Source organism: Haliotis asinina, chromosome 13 (assembly GCF_037392515.1).
Source record: "Haliotis asinina isolate JCU_RB_2024 chromosome 13, JCU_Hal_asi_v2, whole genome shotgun sequence".
NCBI classification, from domain to species: Eukaryota; Metazoa; Mollusca; class Gastropoda; order Lepetellida; family Haliotidae; genus Haliotis; species Haliotis asinina.
Window position 1 is genome coordinate 47578404 of NC_090292.1, and position 24634 is coordinate 47603037.

The window sequence follows — 24634 nt, forward strand, 5'->3', positions numbered from 1 at the left end:
CACTCATCAGCTATGGAATTCAGTTCCTCAGAAAAGCATTTAATAGCATCAGAAACGTCAATAAAACGTTCAGGTTTATGTTTTTCAACACACAGTGTTTCATATAAAGCCCAATTAGCCTTTTTAAAATTTCGTGTTGTTGATGGAGGAACATCGGATGGAGTTACAGCTTTTAAAATAGGAAAATGGTCACTTCCACAGAGGTCATCGTGTACTGACCATTCAAATTCATTTAGTGGTTTGGAATTTGTCAGTGACAAGTCAATAGCAGAATAGGTCCCTGTACCAGGGTGTAAATATGTGTTGGAACCATCATTATAAATACATAGATCATTGTCAGAACAAAAGTCCTCCAACAATTTACCTTGAGTGTTTGTATTCACACCACCCCACAGTGGGTTGTGTCCATTTAAATCTCCAATTATAATACAGGGCTTCGGGAGTTGGTCATACAGAGCCTGAAGATCAGTTTTGACAAACGTTGAAGACGGCGAAATATAAAGAGAGCATAGCGTAAACGCTACATGTAAAGTAATTCTAACTGCCACAGCCTGCATATTAGTAATAAGTGGAACAGGGCTTGAGTAACGTTTTGTCTGACTAGAATGGATGATCCGCCAGTGGCCCTATCACTCGGAGGTGAAAAACAATGATATGCATTAAAATGACGAAGGTCAAATGTATCTGTTTGTTTTAAATATGTCTCTTGGAGACATAACGCTGAAGGTGTAAAATCTTGGACTAATAGCTGTAATTCATGTAAATTAGTCCTCAGTCCTCTGCAAATCCACTGTACAATATTATTGGAATAAACTATCTTTTAGGGAGATTTATTGGGGATCTACCGGGCACTCTTTTGGAGGGCGACAAGCTATGTGCCCTAGAATGGACGTTTTCAGAAACGTCATTTTACCCAAGTCAAGGTAGTTTGGCAGCCTGTGGATGATTTTGTTCTTTTTGAGCTTGACTCAGATGATGTTTTTGCTACTGTAGCATAACTTTCTGGAAGATCAGATCTCTTTACCATTTTTTTTTGCCTCAGAAAAGGAGATATTTTGAGTAAACTTTATTTTATTGATCTCCATTTGTTCTTTCCAAACTGGACACTGTTTAGAAAATGAAGAATGATCGCCTGAGCAGTTGGTGTATTTTTTGAAATCACTGTCACAGTCTTCTGTTGTGTGTGTTTTCTCACCACAGTGAGCACACACAACAGACAATGTGCAAGTATTTACACCGTGTCCATATTTCTGACATTTAAAACACCTAAGCGGGTTGGGGATGTAAGTGTCAACACTGATATTACAATATCCTGCTCTTACTGATTTTGGAATACTTGGAGAAGAGAAGTGGAAGAGATATGTGTTAGTAGGTTTTGTTTCTGAGTTTATCCGAGTTGTAAATCTTTTAACAAAAGTCACCCCTTGATCTTTCATTTCTGATACGATGTCAAACTCAGTCATATCTGCAAACAATTGATCTCGGTCTCTAACAATGCCTTTGCTCGTGTTCAGAGTCTTGTGTGGAGTAACTGAAACCTGGACTCCAACAAAGAGCTCAGTTGACAACAGGTTGGTTGATTGCTGTTTCCTGCTACATTCTACAAGTAGGGAACCTGAACGCAGTCGTCTGATATTTCGTACCTCACCTGCGATGCCATGTATACCTTTAGATACCGCAAATGGGTTTAATTTGAAAGGTGATTTGTCAAGAGTCTCGATCACTAGAAATCGTGGCCAGTATTCAACGGACGGAATAAACGGTCGTAGTTCATCATTATCATTGTCAAGTTGACGCTTGCTTCTTTTAATGGGGGTTGTGTAAGCCATAGTTACTTTAATATGGTTCATCATCTGAGCTCCCCACCCACCACGGAGTATCACAAGGACAATGCTAAAAACAAGTGGGCTTCCGACTTGCATCACCAAGGATACTCAGATGATATACTCCAGCAGAAGAATTATAAATAATTAATCTACCAGATTGGCCCATGAGCCACCGCCTTCGGGCATAAGACTCTAGACAAAATTCATATTATCATATTTCACAATCCAAAAGGTTAGAGATCAATAGTAGTGCCAAGAAAATTCAAAACAATTCAAAATCAAATTTGTGCAATGACACATACACAGTCCATGCACAGGGCTTGGCGTGACCAGCCGATTGGTCGAACCAGGCCCATTCGAGCACCCGTCTAGGCGAAGTCAGGGCCTAAGTGGTGTTTTGAGCAACAGGAACACGGTTGCAAGCTCCTATTGCCATCAACCACCAGGATCCCTTCCTCTGCCGACACAGGGCCGCAACCCACGGCAAACGGGTTGGTGGACCAAATATCCGACCGGGTCAACTACGGGGGTGTCGGCGAGCTCTTGGCGTTACCCAGCACCCACCACGAGGAGGTGGCTCGCCAAGGGTGCCACAAAGTAAAGGAGATGGTCGATGTATTGATTGGCCGTCAGATTGCCCTGGACAAGGACAAGTGCCGATCTGCAGGTGTATGAAATCCTTCCCGCACATTAACACTTTCACCACCGAATCTGTCCAACTGTCTGATGCAAAACGTTCATTGCGTCCTCTGTAGACACAGCGTCTACCATCACGTTGCCTAAGGAGATAATGTGGTTCATGCACGTCCAGTTTGAATGGTTGCAGGGCAGCACCGTGCTACACCGTCTCACTCGTCGACATCTGTGTGGTCGTGTCAGGGAAGGGATGTTTGGCACGTATTCCTACTTCTCGGAGACACTTCCTGATTGCCTGATCTGACAATCTTCGGACTCCAAACTGTTCTTGTGCCTTCCGGTGCTATGGTGGTCACTTAGGTGGGTTACCTGGATGTACCGATCTTGGGAAGGTGTGGTGACTCTAGGCCTTCCTGATCTTTGTAGAATTTTTTTGACGGAATCGATTCCACAATCGAGTTATTGTGCTGGGATGAGCGTTGAAGATCCTTGCCACCAGACTCTTTGATTTGCTAGCTTGCAATCGTCCAATTGCCTGATTTTGATCAGCAGCGTTAAGACATCCCATTTTCGTGTACAGTACTTGCAAAGATCGTGGATGGAATTGTGAGATTCATTCGAGTCTTTTATAGTGATATGCTGTACTCATGTTTTGCACGTGAGAAACAATCATTGTCCTGATATTTGTGTTCCATGACATCCACGCACATCATGGCAATCCTGATTGGTAAAACCGTTCAAATTCATTTTTGGTTGCGTTCGGTCAATCACAATCTTCGGAAACATTCCAGAAACAATGTGCAACCCTACAACATGTTTGAGTTTACATATGTGTACAAAATTGTAAATATCATTTTGAATTTCATTTTGCGTTTCTTTCTTAAGAGTATATTTTAATTTGTTTATACAGATGTATCATCTAAGGGTAGATTATATATTTTTATTAAACTTAACACTGAGTGTGTTGTTACAATACTCTGTAGTGACTCTGGGTCAGCTCATTATTAAATAGGGGTGGACAGCGTGGCTTAGCAAACTTGTGTAATTAAAGAGGGCGATGCAATATAAAACTAGACCGTAGATCGCCAAGAATTCCCATTAAGTATTAGTTCTCCAAATGGGAAGGAAATTGTGGAAATTCACCATTGCTAGTGTGATCCTATTTTGAAGGACACATGATCAGCCAGCTGTCGACGACTGCACAAGATATGTTTTAGATTTCAAATAGTTCTTAACAACATCTACAAAATGAATATTTAAAGAGAGAATCGTGAAACCGTTTCCAGTGAACACATTTATGTCAATTTACACATCAACACAGAAAACAATATGAAGATCTCTGGAAAGAGACCAAGTTTGACATGTTATTACTTTTCCTCTTGGGAAACACTTCTGAAACAAATGATATCATAATGTTGATATCTGTTTGCGCAACACACGAATGCTGTGTTGTGTGACCAATCATATGTTGAGAAGCCCTTTGGCTGAGAGGAACAACTGACACGTTCTCTCTGCATATTCATGACAATCGTTGCAGCCTTCTGTGTTCTTGTGTTTGCCGTAGACTTCAAGCCAGTTTTCTTGTACTGACTGTCTGACTGTCTACCTGGTGGTAGCTTCTAGAGACAGCTGTTCAAATCTTTTGCTCACTGTGTATCAAGTGGTAGTCTGTAGACACATGCGTTCATAAACATTTGGGTTCACTATCTACTTGGTGATAGCTTCCAGACATTGGTGAAAATAGTGTTTACATTCACCGTGGTTCTTGAACCTTGTGGTAGTCGTGCATCATCTCACGGGTGGTGATTTCAATAGCTCTCGAACATGGCACCGAGGTATATGAGCGTCCGTCTGAAACTACTCCTGACATTAACGGTTTTGCTGATGCTTATGATTTCAACGGCAACCACTAAGCACTGTACATCTAAGAAGACGGAGACGGTTATCAAGAACATTGGTGTCAAACTGTGCCAGCTTAAATGTGCTGAACAGGGTCAATCTGTGAATATTGAATACGATGCTGAGACTTTAACCTGCCGTTTATCAACAGATGAATCAACGATCAAGAAGAAGGAAGGACATGCCAAACTTAAACTGAGCCACCCGCACGTAAGTAAACGTTTCCAAAGGCTTGTCCTAAATGGGTACTCAATAAGCACATGCATCAAGCCTGTAGTTCATGATGCATTTTGGAATTATCTGAGCATCATTTGTAATTTTGTGTATGTTGATTTTTGTGTTTGTTTCCTTTTCATTGCCAGTGTGACCCTTCTAATTATATGCCCACCTATCAGTCATTTCCTTATTCGAACACCGCCAACTCGAACCTGAAACCTACCACATCGTCATATACATTTGCTTATCTTTAAATCAGAAATTTTATAACGTTCACAACTGACGAAAATCAAAAACACTATTGAGATAGTGTCTTATTAAGACTATTGTCTTATTAAACTTATTCCCGACCAAGTGACCCATGTTCAGAATTTGGTAGACATGCAAAACACAAAAGATGATGCCCTGACCTTCACGTGCTGACTACAACATCCTGTAGACAGCTTTTGAAATTGATGTCGTTACTGGACAGGTAGTCCACACTGGCACATGCTGTGTGGGACCTGGCATTGACATGTTGGAAGAGCTGTCGTTTACGGTCAACAAGGTAAAGGAGATGGTCGATGTATCGATTGGCCGTCAGATTGCCCTGGACAAGCACAAGTGCCGATCTGCAGGTGTATGAAATCCTCCCTCCACCTTAACAATTTCACCACCGAATCTGTCTACCTGTCTGATGCATTTAGGATCAGAGTTATTTGCTTACAGTACACCTTGTTCCTTCTTGAATTATTACGTATACTCCCATAATATTTATTATCCCTTTGTATTTATTACCCACATTCTAAAAAGTGAAAATATCGTTAAAATAAAGCAAGACTTTTCTTCCTCTATATAATGATCCTACGCAGATACATCATATTGGTGATCAGAATGTCAATCGCTTCACTTCAGGAAAACGTATGCTGCATAGAAGGACTGTATTTCCAATAACTAGTCACGAAAATAAACAAACTATGATAGAATCATGTTGGAATCCAAAGTTAATTCTTTTCAATTAAGATATTTGTTTCAAATGCAGCAATGAAATTCATCAAAACACTTCTGAAGTGTACGTGACCTAAATCTCGCCTGAATGTCAGTCAGCCATCAGTGTTGGGCTATTGTAGTCATCACGTTGAGAAGTGTTCACAATCATGAAGGTAATGGGGAGTATCTAATTAGGAGAGGCACACACAACAGCAGAAGCCGAAAGTGAATAACTGGGAACTGTAAGTCTCAAATAGTTGGGCTCAATGTTCTTCATTGGAGGAAGGGTTACTGTATACATGACGCTTGGCGTTGGGTGTCAGTGACGTTTCTCCTCGCGATTTGGAATTCTTACTTGTCGAACTTTGATGTTTCTGTTAACGACTCCACAGAAAACTGTGCCTGAAAACACACTGCCTCGAATGAAGACGATTCCAAGGCTATTGTGTTCATAATGTGCCAAGTGCTTTTTGGATCCTACATGAGAAACCACGGGAGACATGGCACTCGTTTTGTGCGGGAGGACGCGATTAGATGTGACTGACAGTGACAGTGACAGTGATCGAGATACAAGAGCACTGCTCATCTTTTCATGTCTAGCGTTAGAAACTCCCTGTGCAATCCAGACAACATGAAGACTGAAGGTATTCAGTAGTCGGATAATATTTCACAACACTTTCAACCAGCTGTCCGTCAATTTCTACAAAATCATTAGATTTAACTTGCACAGGGGTTGAATAGCTGAAAAAAAGTTCTGGATCCTACAAACATACACAGATATCCATATACGTTGTACAAATAAACAAGATATGTAGATCTAGACCTACTATATTGATATCACTATACGCTTGTAGGATGCAGGACGTATTATTTATAGTAGTAGAAGCCCCTATGTTAACGGTGACGCCATATATACAATCACGCTAGGCACGTAATACGACGCATTCATTTACTTTCTTGGATTGTTTTATTTCGCTCTTATTATAAAATCATGACTTATTATGGGATTGTAAATAATGCATGTAACCACACACACACGCACACACACGCACACACATACACACAGAGAGAGAGAGAGAGAGAGAGAGAGAGAGAGAGAAATAAATAAATTGTATTTAATACCACAGAAATGTTCTCGTTTTTCATGCTGTCAGAAGGTGTAAAAAAACTCTGATGAATGGAGTGAGTGATAAAAGTAATTCAAAATCATATTAGTTGAGGCATAGAGGGCAACATAACGTGATTCTTCCTTCTCTGTTTTCAAGGTTCCATCCCGTATGTGCAGCGCAGGTCAACGATATCTGAAGACTCGATCTGGGAAGGAGGTTTGTATAGAAGGTAAGATCAAATATTTTTAATATGATCGCTCACATTCTCAGCTAACATGATTGAAAGCTCTTCATCTATTGTATTATCTGTGTATGTATTTGTCATGACATGTTTTGTCATCACTAGAGTTTTCCAAATATGCTACACTAGTGCACATTATCTGGTGTTTCACGTCCATCTTAGACCTGATACAAATGGTGGCGAAAAAGACTTAGATCTGAAACGGGGGTAAATACGGGGGTGACAATGTTACTTTATATCTGTGGCCAGCACTAAACTCCAGCGAGTTACAAGTTGAAATTATCCGAGACCCATGAATCAAGTCTCTATTCAGCTTGAGACCAGCTTGAAGGAGCTTAGAGACTTCTTGTTATCAGTGATCAATGATAAATCGATTGTGCTCTTAATCCACTTTACATCTAAGGCCACGTTAGCTTCGGAAAAATGCAAGCGCACTAATGGTAGAGAGCAATGCTACAATTCATTTTCCTATGTTCACTTTACATCCGAGACAAACATTAGCCATACACAGCTGTGATTTCCGCTGTCATCTCAGATCATCTCTTATCAAGGCAACTTCAGCTTCGACTTACACAGGTGCTTCTTGATCACTTTGTATCTGAGACCAGCGTTAACCAAATGGAGTTATGAGTTCAACTCATATTTCCGAGTTAAACTCATAACGCAGACAAACGCTAGCAATGTGATATGACATGAGGCCAAGGAAAAATATACAGTCTTTATGTTCAATATCATAACTTGTGCTCCACAGAAACACCTTAGCTCAACAGCAAATACAGCCCGTTTGTGTTCAAAAGAGAATGATGGATTAAGTAACACGAAATTGGGATTTCCACTTCTCACATTGCTGAGAAACTGCTGGTGGAGCATGACCACCTGCTTCCTCAACAGTAGATTGCATCTAAATATATCACGGATTAGATTCAGTCTCACTCATGTTATCAATCTCGTAATCAGAATCGCCTGTGATGTCACCTAAAGTCGCCAGTAGTTGCATTCTACATTACCCTCTACTTTGATCTCTTCATCAACTCTGCGTCATTTACGTGTTCAACTGTTTCAACATTTAGTAGTCTGCAGGCTGGCACGGAACATCACCTATGGCAATGTTCCATATAACACGAAAGCATTAGGATCACAGGGATATCGCGGGACTCGTAATACAGGGTGATTCTGACTTCTAATGTATAAACAGTGATGGAACAACCCTTCCCCGTTCCCACCATTGTGTATACAACCTGGGCCATGGGCGATCTTTTTGAAATTACCTTGCCTTCACTTGTCCGCCAGGTGCGCTGATCCGTACGGTCCAACCTTAAACTGGTAGCACATGTCGTATGAGCGATGTGAGCCATACGTGTTACTATTACACTTAGAGACAGTTAACCAGTATAGCCTTCACCTTCACCGGGAACGTTCACGCTGTTGCATGAACCGTATAAATATTTTTCTTTTAAGATGATCTAGCAAGTACTATGTCCTGAAATACTTATTCCCATTTTCTATGAAACACCTGCGATAGCCATGACTGCTTATATTTCTAGAATGTATCGAGAAATAGCAGTTCGAAGGTAGACGGTGGAATCAGCTGATCGTCATGTTTTGTCGGTTTGTTGGCGTTTCGCAATCGGTAATTTAATTTCGACACTAGATGTCTCAGTACCACACATTTAAAACTGTGGTGTAGTTTCATTGTATATGTCCCCAAATCGCTTTAGTATTACGGTCGATGTGGCTGCATTCATGTAACTCACTGCAGCGAGGAACTGATGGGGTGCGTGAAATGAGAAACACTGAAAGTCATGCTACGTAAATTTCATTGGGTCATACAAGATGGGATTGAGATTTTTGACAACACAAATGTTTAGCAGTTAGAGAGAGAAGTCAGAAACACTCCGTTCTGCATCCCTTGTGAGGAAAGAATCACAGTCAAGCATATCCTGCTCGACTGTGTAGAGTATTCCATCACAAGGGATCAGTATTTTAATTCACGAACTATGGTTGATCTTTTAACTCATACCAGCTCTCATTTAATTATTGCATTTTCAAAAGAATTAGATTTGTTATCAGAATTGTAAATAGATAAATATTTTATTATTGGTAGTCTAGATTAATAACCGAGATCGTTATTGGCAGTGCCCTCGAGGGGGGTTGAAGTATTGTAAAACTATTGTCCTCCTGAGAGGGTACGTAAGTCCAAAACATTCTATGTAAATTTAGTACGACCAAACTTTTAATCGTAGTATTTTTGTTGTTTTTAATAATGGCTAACTTTGAGTATAATCGCCAACGGCTGAGGGGATGGTGTAACTCCATCTGGGGTCCATGCAGGTAGCAAAGGTACTGTAAGTCCCCATGGTCCCTAGTATGGCGATCTACCTTCAGTTGTTGGCGATCTACAGCCCGTATTTTATGTTGTATTGTCCGAATAGTGGTATTTGTCTCCACACTAGTGTTAATTGTAAATGTGATGGTCTCGTGGTTTTACTGTCCTTTGACGACAGGTTTTATAATGTATACATATTTCATTTCAGTATCAAAATGTTCTCGTCACAATATGGCTGAAATATTGCCAATGTGACCTTAAATATTAACTCACTCACTCACTCAGGGCCCGCTCTTCATGTTTTGACCAAATAAACTGATTTTTCAAATTGTAACACAAATATGTAAAATAAGTCAGAATCTTTTCTCACTTTAAATCGTAGCCGCACTGTACAATTTTGCATTTCTATCTTTCTTTATGATGATACATGTGCATTTTAATAATAAATTACAGGTGTACGACTTTGTTCAACCATTGTACATATTATCTGTTAAATTTGTAAAAGTATGAATAAATGCTTGAACATATCTTGAAAGAATGATATGGAGTAAATTCGAATTATGTCATCAAAACTATTTTCTTTGTTAATACCCAACAAACCTACATAACCTAAAAGGTTTTTTTTTCTTTTAAATAACTGTTGAATAAAAATCATCAAACAAAGCTAAAGTTAGATAATATATGGTCTGTCATGCGAAATATTTGTCAATATATTGTTATCAAAACAAGAAACACATGTGCAATTCTATATCATGCACATCCTCTTGAGAGGTCAGAATTATATGTTGTTTGTTGAGACAAATCTCTGTATATGACTAATTACGAACTTCAAGTTCTGGTATTTTTTTGTAAGAAATGAATCAATAAATTCACATATGTAAAATGGCTCACAGCACTGACTGATGGACTTGTGTTACAAGGGGTAAACATTTTATTACCAACTACAATGACTCTGATACAACTGAATATTTTTTGGATAATAGGCCTATAGCACTTTCATAAGTATACATAAATATATACAGTAGTGTCAGGATTAAAACCAAAATGGATTCAGATGAGTGAGGAACAGCTGCTTAAAATGTAATTAATATGCTAATATTTCTAACTAACTGTTACATTCTATACGGAATTTCTTCAATTATCAGGGATGTGTAATAATCACAAATTGGCGGTGAGACTTTAATCGTTGGTTGGAGGTGTATCTCCGAGTATCTCCGATTGTTTACATTGAGATTGGTGGTAGTATGGGAACTATATATTTCTAGAATTTATTTCAACTGGCATTGATGCTACGACACCCAAGACTTGCACTGCCTTGTGTTCTGTCGTAGGAAAAGCCGTGACAATATACCGATTTTTCATTGCGTCTTCCGTCTTTATCTATATCGTGTCAGTTCGTACTGTACATGGAAATTAAACAAACGATGCCTTTCTAAACTAAAAATCAAAGCGAAACATGGGTCAGTTAATGGCTTTTCGTCATAAACGATCGTTTTTTCAATGAAGGTGACCACGGCAACGCATTTGCTGGGTTCTGTCTTTATATGTAGCAAGTTGTCGCAGCGTAATTTGAGTCCGGAACCGGAAGTGAGACGTTGCACCGTCGCTCATGTCATTTCAAAAGGAGAGTTATAGCCCCTCGCAACAAAAAGATCACCCATTATAATACATGACGGGCTATCTCTTTTGGTGATCCACAGGCTGACTTGCCAAAGCGTTCTTGTAAGAGCGTTCGACTTGTTCCCTAGCAAAGTGACAGACCACACCACGTGAGCGATACGTGTAGAGCGAAAGTACTTGTAAACGTGTTTGACCTAGATACCCTAGCCAAGTGCGATGTCGTACCATGTAAGCGACAAGAGGATATGTAACACAAACGTTCTTGTAAGAGTGTTTGACATAGATACACAGTCACCAGTGTGTATGTGAGTTTACAACCACCCTGACACTTCCGCGAATTTTGTTTCCACAATGGTCCTTGTGGACCTCAATGATGGCTTTGCAGACCTTAAAGAAGATCTTGCAGATACTGAAGCTGTTCTGACTTGCATAAGAATAACCCAGTGGCTTGGAAGCGAAGAGTGATTGCTTGGGTCCCACCCCTATTTTCATAACCTGGCATCAAGCCGGACAAGGCGGGACCAAATAATGCCACGACTGCTTCATATGTGTGTGATGTGAGTGTGGTAATGCATGACCATGCTTAAACAATGCGCCTCATGCCTTAAAGTAGACGTAAACTGTGCACCGACAATACTTGACCTAGGTGTGTAGAAGCCATGCCATAGCATGTCGTTGTGGGACAGTGTACACCATTTTCGGTCACGCATTACATGCCAAGTGTGTACCTTATGCGTGAACAGGGGCGTGAACAGTGTGCTTTACCGTTTAATGCGTACAATGTAAATCGCATGCATTGTCACAGATCTAGTTGTTTTACTGTCGCGGCACTGCAGAGCAAAGTCCGCGCATGTGTCAGGGTGGTATTAGCTTTGCTGAGGCGAATTCAGCTACCTTCATATGCTACAGACGAAAGGAAAACAATATTCATGGTTAAGTGGTCTATTTAATAACTCTTCTGACTTGGGTTGCGTCCCGTGTCGGTGGAGGACGGGATCCTGGTGGTTGAGGGCAGTGGGAGCTTGAACATTGTTCCTTTTGCTTAACACACTACTTCGGCCCTTACTTCACCTAGATGGGTGGTAGAATCGGCCCGATTCTATCAATCGGCTGGTCACGCCATGCCCTGAGCATGGATAATTATACTTCAGTGTACATGTTCAGTGTACATGTTCATATGTCATGTGGTTACTATGGAAACCACGAAACTGTTACTATATCACACTTATACCTAGAGTCCTATGCCAGAAGGCGGTGGTTCATAGGAAAAACTCGCATGAATGACCTCTGGGTTCTGTTTGTCATCAGGTAATTGTCTAGGACCTTTTACTCTGTTTGACTATTATAGCTACCTGCGTCCTTCTTGCTGGAGTATAGCATCCTTGTAGCCCTGGTTTTGCAATTCCGCTGCAATTCCGTCCATGTTGACACTCCATGGTGGGTGGGGAGCAAGGGTGTCGAATATATTTTTTCATTATGGCTACCCAACTACCTACTTGTTCCAGATCAAAAACTAAAAGAAGGCACATTGATAGTGATGCTGCAACATCTTCTGATGAGGAATCCATAAATAATATTGATTCGTGGCCACGATTTCGTGTTGTCGATGGAAGTGATGGTACACCCCACAAAGTTAATCCTTTCGTTATTTCAATATCAACTGAAGGCATTTGTGGAACTGTTAAAATGTTACACGTCTCCAGTCCAGTTCTCTTCTAGCTGAATGTGCAAGGAGGCAACAGTCTTGAAATCTTCTCAAAGCTCACCATTTTGCCAACACTGAAATTGTCGTATTAATCCACAAGACCATAAATTCATGCATAGGCATTGTACTTGATCGTGCAATGTGTCTCAGATATGTTTGCAGAAGAGATTGTCGCAGAAATGAAATCTCCAGGAGTACTGTCTGTAAAACGGTTTACAAGGAGAGAAGGTGACAAAACCATAACAACAAACACCTACCTTTTCACTTTTGCCCTTGCAGAGATTCCATCTTCTGTTAAAGCAGGATATTTCAACATCGGTGTGGATGTGTACATACCAAATCCACTCCGTTGTTTCAAATGCCAACAATTTGGTCATGGTGCAAGATCTTGCGAAAACACACACGTATGCTTCCAGTGTAGTAAAAACCATGATGGCACAGACTGCACTGATAACATCAGGAGCGCAAACTGTAAGGGTGAGCACATGAGCTCTTCAAAGGCATGTCCTTCTTTCATGAGACAGACAAACATTCTGAAAGTCAAACACACCTGCTGATGCAAGGAAACTGTTTGATAATGAATTATCTGCTTCATCTACTACTCTCGCCTATCCAGCTGCAGTCTCCTCACCCCCACTCAAAGTTGATTCTGGTTGTCAAACTACTAAAAACGGGACCTCGGATGGCCAAGTTATTTTATACCATGTCAATGCTGAACATACTATTATGTCACAGCATCATCACAAACTACTCTTCAACAAATACTTTACCACTACCTAATATGACGTCTGAGCACAGCAATCATCATGAACCTGAAAGGAAAACAATGTCAAAAAAAGAACAACAAAGACGAAAGGAAACCAGGGCCCTTAGACATATTGAGATGCCTTTACCATAAAAAGTGCCTGTGGAGGTTCAAAATACCTATGAACCGCTAGCTATGGAGAAAAGCCCTTCTCAGCCATCTCAGCTTAAAGGGACTTCGTCTCCTGAACGCTATCCTATTGAGCCCCCATGAGTTCCTCTCATAATATTATCCAGTGGAATCGCAGAAACCTTAAAAACAATTTTAATGATCTTCAACTATTATCACAAGATTTTAAACTATCAGCTTTTAGTTTACAAGAGACATACCTGAAAAGTACAAATAGTTTTGACTTGTGTCAGTATAACTCATTTCATTCGTTTTCACCCCTTGGTGATGAAGCCACCGGTGGCGCTTCTGTTTTGGTGAGGCAGGGTGTTATTCATAGCCCTGTTCCCCTTAAAAGCAGTCTTCAGGCTGCTGCTGTACGCATTTCTCTACAAATAACTTTCAAACTTTGTTCCTTGTACATTTCACCATCTTCAGCTGTTCAACAGTCTGATCTTCAGGATCTATACGACCAACTTCGCAAACCCTGTATTATCATGGGTGATCTTAACGGACATAACCCTTTATGTTGAGGTACTGATACTACCACTAAAGGGAAAGTACTTGAAGAGTTCATATTGATATTGAATAACAACGTATGCATATTTAATGATGGATGGATCAGCTACTTATTTACATCCTGGTACAGGAACCTATTCTGCACTTGATTTGTCACTCTCAGATCCAGATATATACAATGAGTTTGAATTGTCAGTCCATGATGGCCTCTGTGGAAGTGACTATTTTCCAACAATTCTCACAGCTATAAATCCGACTGATAATCCACCTGCAAAGGGTGGAATTTTAATAAGGCCAATTGACCATTACACTGTGCACTGAAAACTTGAATAATGATGATTTTGTCAATGCTCTGGATCCGATTCAGGTATACTCTGATGAACTGAAGAATATACCCAAGTCCTCTGCAACTCCACATATTCGTAAACCATGGTTTAATGATGCATGTAAACAGGCCAGAAAGAGTAGGGAGAAGGCTGAGAAATATTTTCGGCGGCACCCTACAGTCCCTAATTTAGACAAAATTAAAATTCTAAATGCTAAGGCTCGACGCGCCTTCAAGCAAAGTAAGCGTCAATCTTGGCGAAATTATGTTTCCAAGATATGTTCCTGCACACCAATTTCAGAAGTTTGGAATATGATTCAACGAATAAATGGCAAAGGTTCCAAATCTACTGTCCACCATCTGAAGGATGGTGACGATGTTTTGACAGATAAGGGTTACATTGCCAATAAGCTTGCTGAAACCCTTGCCAAACATTCGTCTTCATCAAATTACGTCCTTGAGTTTGAGAAATACCAGAAACAGCTGGAGAAGAAAACAATCAATTTTAACTCAGACAATGGTGAAGACTATAATGAACTATTTTCATTACATGAGCTATATACAGCCCTTGAGCAAGCTCATGATACAGCAACAGGGGCTGATGATATTCATTATCAACTCCTGAAACATTTAACCGAATAATGCCTGGAAACATTGTAAATATATTTGATATGATATGGACAACAGGGAATTTCCCAAATTCATGGCGTGATGCCATTGTAGTTCCCATACAAAAGCCTGCCTGGGATCATCCTGATCCTTCGAATTACAGGCCAATCTCTTTAACGAGTTGTGTCTGTAAAACCATGGAAAGAATGGTGAACAATAGATTAACTTGGTATCTTGAAACCAATAATCTTATAACAAATATTCAATGTGGTTTCAGGAAACATCGTAGTACCATTGACCCCTTTGGTACGTCTAGAATCCTTTGTTAAAATGCTATAGTAAATAAACAACATGTCGTATCGATATTCTTTGAGTTGGAGAAAGCGTACGATACCACTAGGAAGCATGGCATTTTAAAGGACTTACATGATTTGGGTTTAAGGGGTCGTTTACCTCTTTTCATATCACAGTTTTTAACCGACAGGCAATTACAAGTCCGAGTGAGTTCAGCGCTGTCTGACTATTATACTCAGGATCAGGGAGTCCCACAAGGCAGTATTGTGTCTGTCACATTATTTAGTATTAAGATCAACAGTTTATCCAAGGTTTTAAATGATTCAGTTGATGGATCACTTTTTGTGGATAATTTTAATATCTCTTCCCGCGGTGAAATTATGCATACTATTGAACGACAACTACACTTGTGTTTAAATAAATTAAACAAATGGTGTCTCGAAAACGGTTTTAAATTTTCTCAAACAAAAACTAATTGTATACACTTTTGTAGAAAATATAAGCGACATAAGGCCCCTGAACTATCTTTAAATGGCACTTCCATCAAAATTGTAAAAGAGGCCAAGTTTTGGGGTTTAATTTTCGATTGTCATTTAACCTTCTTACTGCACATTAAATCCATTAAAGACAAATGCCTGAAGGCACTAGATTTGTTGAAAGTTGTTTCCAGCTCAAAGTGGGGTGGGGATTAGACTACCCTTTTACACCTGTATCGATCACTGGTCCGTTCCAAACACGATTATGGCTCCATCGTACATGGTGGAGCCTGCAAAAGCAACCTGAAACTTTTTGATTCTGTCCACCACCAAGGTTTAAGACTTTGTCTTGGGTCTTTCAGAACTTCACCTATTGACAGTCTCTACGTTGAGGCGATGAACCATCTCTTACACAACGTTAACGTCGTATAAAATTATCCTTACAATACATTACTAAATTATACTCTAATGAATCTGACCCTGCATATAACTGTGTGTTCAATCCACTTTATGAATATTTGTATGACAAGAACTCTTCTCTTGTTCCACCTCCAGGGCACAGAGTTAAACCATTTCTTTCTTCGGCCGACATTGAGCTGGAAAACATAGCTCCCTCCCGTCTTCTTTCTTCTCCTCCTTAGGCCTTAAGTTGACCTAACATTACCTTCATTTAAGAAACATAAACTAATGAATTACAGTAGAAACAACAATATAATCAATTAAAACATAAATATAGCAATCAAATCCTTATTTACAGATGGTCCCAAGAACGGTGGTACAGTGACTTGTGCCACTGTCATTGGATCCAGAACAATATCTTCTAGATTACCACATAACAGTTCTATTCTAACAGCTGAAGCTAACGCCATATTAACGACATAAACAGTATATAATCTATTCAGTCTCTCTCTCTTTCTTGCCTTCACGCTGTTAAAAATATTTCTCATAAACATCCTCTTAGAAATAATTGAATTGTATAAAGATCTTGCTACTGGCCAGTACGACATTGTCTTTTGTTGGTTACCAAGCCATGTGGGCATTTCTGGTAACACAATGGCCGATCTTGCTACCAAGGCAGCACTCAACAAATCTGTGACACCACTTCTTGTTCCTTACACTGATTACAAAGCAAGCATTAGAACTTATAATCTGATGCAAAAGAAGTGGGACACTCGAGTAGGTATAAATAAATTACATGAAATGGAAACGTATATTGGTTACACCTACTTGGGCTGTCAGTCCAGATTTAAAGAGGTTATTTTACGACGTTGTCGTATAGGCCATACTAGATATACTCATGCCTACCTTTTAAAAGAGGATCTTCCATTTTGTATCCATTGTGATGAGAGAGTCACGGTCAAGCATATTCTGCTTGACTGTGTCGAATTCTCCATCGCAAGGGAGAAGTATTTTACAGTTATAACAATTAAGGATGGCGTTAATTCTCATTTAATTATATCATTTTTTTAAAAACAAAAGATTTTTGGTTGAATTTTGAATGGTATGTTCTGTAGATACGTGTATTTTAATGATTCCTAGTTTGGATTTGTAACTTGAATTGTTGGTGGCTGTACCCTCAAAGGGGGTTGAAGTAGGGTTCGTAAGTCCACAAACATTCGGTGTGAATTTAAGTGTACCAGGTTGTTGATCAGCAGCTGAAGGGATGGTGTAAATCCAACTAGTGCCCATGTAGGTAGCAACGGTACTGTAAGTACCCATGGTCCCTAGTGTGGTGATCTACCTTCTGTTGTTGGCGATCTATAATCTGTTTTTATATTGTATTGTCTAAATAGTGCAATTAGTTTTAACTTCCATGCTAGTTTTAATTGCAGTTGTGATATTCTAGTTGTTTTACTGTCCTTTGTTGACAGGGTTTTTTATAATGTACATATGATCTGTTTCATTGTTGAATGTTCTCGTCCCGATATGGCTGAGATATTGCCAATGTGACGTTAAATATTAACTCACTCACTCACTCAGGAATGTCTGTCTACACGTATCACAACATACATTATAATCAGGGTGCACTGTTTTTGGATATCTCTATATCACACCTTGACTGAGTTGGGGACACCTGTCTACACTTAACATAACAATTAAGTTCATAAACGCCAGTTTGTTTTTTCTATGTTATATTAGTGCTATAACCACAATATTAATGTGCCAATGTTCTAGAGCAATCGCAGCTTCTGACATCTAAGCCTCTTGGTGTAATGATACCCCAGATGTGCTGGAAGGGGAATGTATTTAGATTTTTGTAACCAAATATTTGACATTTTCGATGTAGAAACAATTGGTGCATTTGGGAAGTACCCAATTTTCTTCTTCAATGAGCTTGTGTCCATGTCATGCCACAGTTAAGAGGAAATGTGTAGCAATATGATGCTTTCATCTGATAAAACAAGAGGCCAAACTTGGTTTGGACAGAGATATTTCCCACAGGAGTTGTTGATCGGTACAAACAATCCTGCGCCTAATGTTGCCATACTGCTAAATTGACATGCCACAATGACGTCAAAGGTGGCACCTTTGTGGTCGAGGTGTCGCTAGTCAAGGCATTGAGACGTGAGACGTGTCGGTCGTGTTAGGTAGAAGGTAGATTATGGAAGGGCAAATATGTTCCGTTCTGATTATTTCTAATATTAAAACAGTGCGAACCTTAAGGCAACATTTTATCTTTAACACCACACACTGCTACGTGTTTGTGCACTTCTTATTTCTCGTGCGCATTACTTACATCAACAAACACGTTCGTGTCAGCTACAGTTTCCTTGAGTGATCAACAGACTCTGTCTGACACAAATTTTAAAAGTACCGTATATACCGGTATAGCGTAAAAACTGAGTCAAACTGCTTGCCTGATACAGACGGAAGTCTCATCCGCTACACAGAATTACCTAAAGTACCACGGACACGAAACAGGGAAGGTGGGCTGGAGGCATGAAGGAAATGTATTTAGAATTCCAGCCTCGGTTAATGAACTCCAGTTAAACACTCCATAAAGAGTAATTACCAGTGTAGGTATCGGTGCAGATGTCTGTTTTTCTTGTTTTGTTTTGTTTTTTTCAGTGTAATAATGTAAATAATATGCTTGAATAAGAATTCCCCGTAGATTATATTCGCCCCTAACAAAGCCACAGTCCTAGGGACGAACAGATTCTTTAGTCATAACTTGCATGTTCATATTTCAAAACAAAATAACAAAATCTATTCAGTTACAATGTTTCGACCAAGAGGGACAGCTCAGTTGTTAATAGTGCACGGTTTATTTCTGTTTCAAACTAGAAAAATGAATTTAGAAAGTGTTCTTTTTTTCCTGCAGAGACACGCCAAACGTGTATGTAAAGCGAAAACCGAAACAATGCCTGGGTGCTATTCATATATTCCCTGTTTCAGCCTCGACTGACCAGAGCCCAAGCAACACGGGTCCCCCAGCGCCAGTAACGAAACAAGACCCTGATCCACAAGGTAGGAGGAAAACCCAGCAGTGAGGAAGTTCAGTTCTTAATTCTCCCAGCATTTAGCATGCTGATGTATATACTCGTTGAGATTCTGACTTGAGGGGTGAGTCTCACCTGTAGTATCGATCGACGTCCAGGTTCTCATTCACAGGATTTCAAACAGTAAAAACTAAATTTAGGAAGTGTTATTTCCTGCTCGTGGTCTCGGTGAATAGTTACCTAAGTGAAATCTGATACTTCTACCATAAGATGTGTATTTAGAATTTAATAACACTTAGGTCAAAACATGAGGAAAGGCAAACATTGAGCAGTAGAAATGCTTATGTGTTATATATACTTTTCTGAACAACATATTCCCTGTTTCAGCCTCCACGACTGACGCTAGTCAGGACCTAATACCCAGCACGACCATTCCACCGGCGCTAATGACGAAACAAGACTCTAATCACCACGGTAGGTGGAAAACCCAGCAGCAACAGTTCTACTGACATTATGAACTTGTAAAGTTCAACAAGCATCAACATTCTCAAGTCGTACACAAAATAATGCTACAACATTTGGCTCTAACAGAAGGTTATGTATTAAACACTCTATCGTTAATTCCAGAAAACACATGTTGACATTCCCGTCAAGTTGGATTGTTGTCAGCCATGATGGAATTGTTTAAATGACGTAGCAATGTCTGAGTCACGTATCAACATGATGTAAACATTGTAGATGTGTGACAAAGATGTCTGGTGCACATAGTTTACTTTGTGTTACAGCGACTCCATCAGCAGCGGCAGGCCGCGACCTCTACTACGCCAGCAGGCGCGGTCACCTGGAGAGAGTAAAGCGGATCCTGGCAGAGAGTCACGTGAACATCAACTACAGAAGGTGGGGAGGGTACACCATGACACCGGTGATGGCGGCAGCATCGATGGGACACAGGGATGTGGTGGAGTTCCTGGTGAGTAGAGGGGCTGATGTGACCCTGGTGGACGAGGACGGTAACAACGCCCTTTACTTGGCCTGTGAATATGGACACCTGGAGACCGTGAAGTTGATCCTGTCCATGAACGTGGTGGACGTCAACGCTAGGAACTACGGGGGGCGGGCAGCGGCCGACATAGCGAGACGCAAGGGGTATCATCGAGTGTTGGATTTTCTGGTGTCACGTGGTGCACGCTGAAATCAGTGTTGGTGTGGACAGAGACAGAGTCGTTACTGATACTGACGTATTCACAGTTCACGTAGTCGTGTGTCACGATTCAGGTGGTGTCCCTTTTTTCTTTGTGAATATAAATAAAAGTTGTTGAATGTATTTTCAGACATTTGTCATGGTTTGCGTTTGGAACCTCGCATGATTAGGTAAGAAAATTATGAAGTGAATGTAAACATAATGGTGAGTGACTGAGTGTAAACATAAACTATGAGTGATTGTACGTAAACGTCACCCGTCTTGACATAATACTGCGTTAATTTTGTTCTGAGAATATCGCGAATTGTGAAACAGACAACAACAAACTGTTTCTTTACATGTCGCTGCACTGTGTAACCTCAGAATGAGCCGAGGTTCACCCAGCTGACGTGGCGCCATTTGTACAGTGACAGTGACGTCACACTGCTGATGACGTCACAGACATAGAGCTGTTCGGCCGTCTTCTCAGCCGCGCAATAGCGGCGAACAGTGACACAACACAAGCAGTGTTACTCAAATACCATGTCGTCGCCGTTGCTTAACCCCCTGGATGCCGAGTTTTTTTTCAGGCGCACATTTTCATAAGGTTTGAAAAGTGAACGTTGTGCGAGATTTGCGCTCGCGTGGTCCTGGATCTGCGTACGGCTATGAAATTGCACAGACATGTAGAATATTTAATTTCCTATCCGTTGGTATAAATATAATTGCGACTACCTCAGGGGTTTGAGAAATAGACACTGTTAAAAGTTGTCCAAAACTTTTGTGTGTGTTCAAAAACAGTAAATTTCTCAGTTTTTTATCGTGCACCAATAAAAGCACTCTGGTACGATTTTTTTTTGATTTGGCATCTTTACGGAAAGTGTGAGCGAAGAAAATACATCTTGATATCTGAACGCCATAAGTGTATATGAAATGGATGTATGTGCTAATGCATAACGTCCTACTCACAAAATCAAAAATGACCCGCAATAAATGTCAAAAATCGATTTTCTGCTATGACGTCAAACGTCGACAGAGAGGTCATGCACGTATAAAGGTAAGGGGCATAACTCAGCTATGGTTTACATTAGGTCAATGTAACTCCGATCACATGGAGAGAATTTGCTGTGGATATGGGCAGTATATTTTCGTGATGTTTTGTTCACAGTGAACCAAACTATTCCAATACAAATTTCCCCAATGTGAGAGGATACCTTCTGGTAGTTTCACAATTTGTAAGAAAAGATGCAAGTGTACTACATCAAAAAGCAGGCAATAGCGATCTGGATGTCCCTATCCGATACATATTTTAGTTCTTAGATTCCCATATTCTCCTGTTTGTGTATATGTATTTTTATTAATTTTCCATCATTATTAACGAAGTAACAGCCACATATTCAAACGTAATGAAATAACTGAAGATAATGCGACATTTTAGTTGACGTCACGGCATGTTTTGTGCATTTTGTGACGTCAGAAAAAGACTACTCTGGCTGCTGATTAGTATATATCTAACCTAATTTCTACTCAATGTGTAAAAGATCTCGGCTTCTGTGTCAGAATTCAACACTTCTTAGCCAAAATATGAAATGAATGGTTTTATCACTGAAATAGTGTCCTGATTATATCAACAATTACACGGTTTTACTACATATCTTATTGTGAGCAACACGCGCACCTGTCTTGCATCAATTTAGCGTAAATGAAAATTTCACAACACCTGAATATTCATTGAGTATTCATTTAGGAAAAAGACTTTTCTTCTCATGATTATGAAATCAATTCCCTTCATAAGTATGCAATGAAAAGTACAAAGAGATCGCCTTTGCAGTAAAGAAGTATTAGAAAATGGACGTAAGGCTTGTCCAAATTAAGACTTGATCTGATTTATATATTTTTAACAATTTCCGTATAAATATTGTTTGAGTTAGACATTCCGCCATCCGATATATTTTAATCGCATTTGAATTGACTTTATTATCGAAAAACAATGATAATGAATCATGAAACGTTTTGACAAACTCGCACCTGGTCAATTAATATTCGTAATTGTTTTGTCTATAAAAACGACACAAACCAATACAATGAACAAGACAATTCCTTTAAATAGTAGTATGTGCGCCCCTACATTTGATTAAAAATGTACAAATCATTTTCATTAATATTATCCGTTTTACTTAGAAGTTGGAATTAAATCGCTGTTTATTAACCTGTTCATATGAAACTGCAATATTTGTCCCAACGTGTTGAATATTGCACATGACGGGAACTAAAGCATATGTTGCAGTAATGGCTACGTGTGGTCTTCCAACACTTGTGTAGAGGCTTAAAATGTGGTGTAATACACTTACAGAGTCAATTTCCCATGTAAATATTATTCAAACAATCAAAACCTTTCAAAGAATAAAAACGGATACCTTATATCCACACATGATATGAACATGGATATATGTAGATACTGAAATCAATTTCATGAAAAAATATCTGAACGATGCGCAAAATATACATCACAATACTAAAAGTGCAATCGGAATGGTATGGGCATTGTGTTTACTCTTGTTCAACCGACCTTCACCTCAAAGAAATTGCCTAATATGTGCAACAATGTTGACGTGTGACATCACTACCGATGACCGATTTCTTTCAAAATGGCGGCTTCGCTGAGAAGGGTACACAGGATTTTGCGACGACTTTTTGCTTGATTCAGGGATCTTTTGTATATAAATGTGAGATGTAAGTAATCAGAATTATTCTGACTATCTGTGTATTGTTATATGTTCTTATCGTTTACATTGTAAATGACGGAAGAAGCCAGAAATGCCGATAAGTACCGTTGTCCTTCTGCGTGATTTTGCGTCAGTCATGGCGTCACGCTACACTAAAAGTTTTACAGTTTCTTATGAATTACCAAATTATTTCAGTGTATCTATTTTCAATTTGCTATTTTTTGCCACGATTCTCTTCCCCTGAATATACTAAGCGTATTGAGCCATTGTAAGCAATGATTAGAGAGCTGGATGTTGGAAAATTTCCGAAAATGCTACGAAGTTTATTCGACTTCAAAGTGAGGGGTGAAGAGGAGGGACATATATGTCCCTCCTCTACATCCCTCACTTTGAAGTCGAATGAAATTCTAAATATACCACGCATATATAAATACTTCACAGTTTTGAATTCTGCGGAAAATTCCTTGTTTCTTGATATCATCCACTATTTTCTCAGACCAAGCTAAAGTGCTTAAAATCGCCTTTCGAAATAGGCTTCATCGTAAATGTCGCCATTTTTCAAACTGTACAAAATCGAGATTCAAAGCGTTGTTTGCAGTATGTTTTGAAATGTGAAAATCGGATAATTACTGGGAGTAATGAACTTCAAAAATAGCATATTAATGATCACTGATATCAAGTTTTCATGTAACCAGTAATGATAATTCTGAAACGTCACCGATGTACCCAGAATCGGTTGGGATGTTTTCGAAAATACACCTACACGAACGCCGAAGTGCCCTTTCCGCCACATTGGATAGTGTTTACAAAATCACGTGTCGAGAAGGCCGGTATTGAGACGCCTATTACATCATGTATACTTCATAGTTAGCTGCGACAAATGCATCATTGAATTCCCCAAACATCTTAGAATCAAATTACAAATGGTCTTTGTCACCAATACCAACTGTCTAGACAAAACGAAACGAAATATACTTTGTATGAAAACGAACGCTGTGCTCGAAAGACATCGCTTGACTGAAATGTAAACAGAAAAATTCCAGTTTTACACTGCGTGGCATTTTCGGAAATATTCCAACATCCAGCCCTCTAATAATTGCTTACAATGGCTCGATACGCTAAGTATATTCAGGGGAAGGGTATCGTGGCAAAAAATAGCAAATTGAAAATAGATACAATGAAATAATTTGGTAATTCATAAGAAACTGTAAAACTTTTAGTGTAGCGTGACGCCATGACTGACGCAAAATCACGCAGAAGGACAACGGTACTTATCGGCATTTCTGGCTTCTTCCGTCATTTATAATGTAAATGATAAGAACATATAACAATACACAGATAGTCAGAATAATTCTGATTACTTACATCTCACATTTATATACAAAAGATCCCTGAATCAAGCAAAAAGTCGTCGCAAAATCCTGCGTACCCTTCTCAGCGAAGCCGCCATTTTGAAAGAAATCGGTCATCGGTAGTGATGTCACACGTCATCATTGTTGCACATATTAGGCAATTTCTTTGAGGTGAAGGTCGGTTGAACAAGAGTAAACACAATGCCCATACCATTCCGATTGCACTTTTAGTATTGCGATGTATATTTTGAGC